A 2779-nucleotide genomic window follows, 5' to 3' on the forward strand; every position below is an offset into this window, starting at 1 on the left:
TTGATCATAGGTAACACATCTGATCCGGTAAAGACCAGAAATCAGATGTTAAACTTATTTATACATTCTGCTTTAATATTATAATTAGAACCAAAGAAAATTGAAGAAGCTCTAGCTTATCCCAGTTGGGTCATTGTTATGCAAGAAAAGCTAAGTCAGTTGATAAGTGAATTTTATGCACTTATATGATTCTTATATTTCATACGGATTGTTAGTCCTTCTCGGGCGGAATTACGCGTTTTTGTTATTTTTGGTGTGATTGCAGGAATCTAGGTGAGACCACTGAAAGGGCGTGAAAAGGAGCGGAAATGGTGCCTAGTAGAAGAAATGTGAGACAAGCAAGCAATGGAATGCAGTAAGCCCCGCGCATATACGCGACGTATTCCCGCGCACATGCGCGCAACTGGCAGAAAGAGTGGAGCATATGCGCCCCCAAAACCGCGCACATGCGCGGCCCATACACTGTGATTCGCGCATATGCGCGAGTAGGATCGCGCATATGCGCGAGAATTGCCCCAAGTAGAAAAATGCCGAGAGCTGCGCACATATGCGCCGCTCATGGCGCGCATATGCGCGCGACGAGAGCCCCCGAATCTAAATAGATTTCGGCGTTGAAATTAAAAGGGGATTCCGAAATATTGCAGAGACGGCCGTCACACCACTCGAGGATAAGGAGAAAAAGTGAGCGCGTACGGAGCACGGGACGCGAAGAACGGAGATAGAAGACGCTGAATCCGGACACGGAGATGCACTTCCATCTCTCGCCCACACGTTCTTAATTCGGTGTCTTACTTTTACGTTTTTAATGATTACAAACAGGTTTTGTGGTGATTTAATTACGAGTATGAACTAATTATATTTTCTAGAGATTGATGTAGTCTTGGTTGAACCTATGTTATTGACTTTTTAACTTTTCATCTGATTAATTCGTCGTGTTTATTTGTGATTTCTTGTGATTAATGCTTTTGGATTACTGACCATAATTCGATTGAGTAAATAATTAAAATCTAACACTCGAAAGAGGGGATTGAAATTAGGACAAGAAAAATCACATCGTTAGGTATTTATAACGTGCAAAAGACGTATAACTCTGACGAATCCATAAGAGGACCTTGGTTGCATTTATTACGTGTTGTTTGATTTTGAATAGACATATTAAAATCGGTAATAGGTAATACAGTTCTATTTATCACTCGACAGAGGGAGTAGAAACATTGCGAGTTCTTGGTTATAAACATGATGCAATTTAATAACATGTTATTTAATGCCGATTTAGCATAGGGGAAGCCAGACGAAATCATATCTCTAGATTTATTTCCTCAGTGAATTCTATAATGCGTGCTAGAATTACAGTAATTGCTATTTTATTTGAATTGATTACAAACCAACTATTCGATTTGTCTAAATAAAGTTGAGCCATGTCAATTATGGTAATTAAAATACAACTTTGAATAATTACTCCTCGTGGGATCGATATCTGTACTCATACAGTACTAAAGCTTGACACCGTACACTTGCGGTAGTGAAAACACGCAACAAGTTTTTGGCGCCGTTGCCGGGGATTAAACTATTTAATTGCATATTGATATCATTACTAATTAGTCTTTACTTTAATTTAGACTTTATTTTATTTTATTTGTTTTGTTAATCTATAATCTTTTTGTTTTGCAGTGCATGCGAAGATTTCAAAATCCCGACTTGCTGATTTTTGATCCGGAAATCGAAAGAACTGCCAGGAGATTAAGGAAAGCAAGGAGAAACGAAATTAAAGCAATGACTGAAAACAGAGATAATCAGAATGAGCTCCCAAGAGAGGTGCCAATCAGGGAACATTTCCGCCCAGTCATAAACGCTCACTACTCTGGAATAGCTCGTGGAACTATTGCTGCTAATAATTTCGAGCTGAAGCACGCACTCATCAATATGGTTCAACAGAACCAATTTGGAGGAGCAGCCACCGCAGATCCCCATCTTCACCTCAGAACTTTTCTGGAGATCATGGATACGGTAAAAATTAACGGTGTTTCTGACGAAATTATTCGATTGCGCCTGTTTCCGTTTTCTCTTATGGATCACGCAAGGAGTTGGCTCCAATCTCTACCACTGGGAAGTGTTACTACTTGGGCAGATTTGGTTACGAAGTTTCTGTCAAAGTACTTCCCTCCTGCTAAATCTGCTCAGCTGAAAATAGATATCACCAACTTCAGGCAGAGAGAATTTGAAGTGTTATATGAAGCGTGGGAGCGATACAAGGAATTACTCAGGAAGTGCCCGAATCATAGCTATGCAGATTGAGTTATTTTACAATGGTTTAGATGGGCCAACTAGAGGAAATGTAGATGCAGCCACCGGAGGTACTATTTTTTCTAAAACACCTGATGAGGCCTATGATTTGCTTGAACAGATGACCATCAACAGTTATAAGTGGCCGAGTGAAAGATCTGGATCAAGGAAACCTACTGGAGTGTATGCTGTAGACCCAATCACATCACTTACTGCACAGGTTTCGGCATTGACCGCACAGATTTCAGCGATGAACAAGCCAGGCCAATCTACGTCTGAGGTAGCATTGGTGACTGCTGAGGAAGAGCCATTTATGGAGGAAGCTCAGTACATCAACAATCGTGGCTTTGGAGGTTATCGAGGTAATCCTCCCCCTAATACTTATCATCCAGGTTTGAGGAATCACAAGAATTTCTCTTATGCAAACAACAAGAACGTGTTGAATCCTCCACATGGGTTCAATACACAAAAAGGGGAAGGAAAGCCATCTTTTGAA

General features: G+C 40.5%; 1 non-coding gene across 1 annotated transcript; it reads right to left on the reverse strand.

Annotated features, from left to right (window-relative positions):
- Positions 1-2178: 2178 nt before the first annotated feature.
- Positions 2179-2285, reverse strand: LOC140824879 (small nucleolar RNA R71). Its single transcript, XR_012116497.1, has one exon. It is a non-coding gene; the product is annotated as a small nucleolar RNA R71 (small nucleolar RNA).
- Positions 2286-2779: the final 494 nt, after the last annotated feature.

This window comes from Primulina eburnea, chromosome 2, assembly GCF_022965805.1.
Source record: "Primulina eburnea isolate SZY01 chromosome 2, ASM2296580v1, whole genome shotgun sequence".
In the NCBI taxonomy this organism is placed as follows: domain Eukaryota; kingdom Viridiplantae; phylum Streptophyta; class Magnoliopsida; order Lamiales; family Gesneriaceae; genus Primulina; species Primulina eburnea.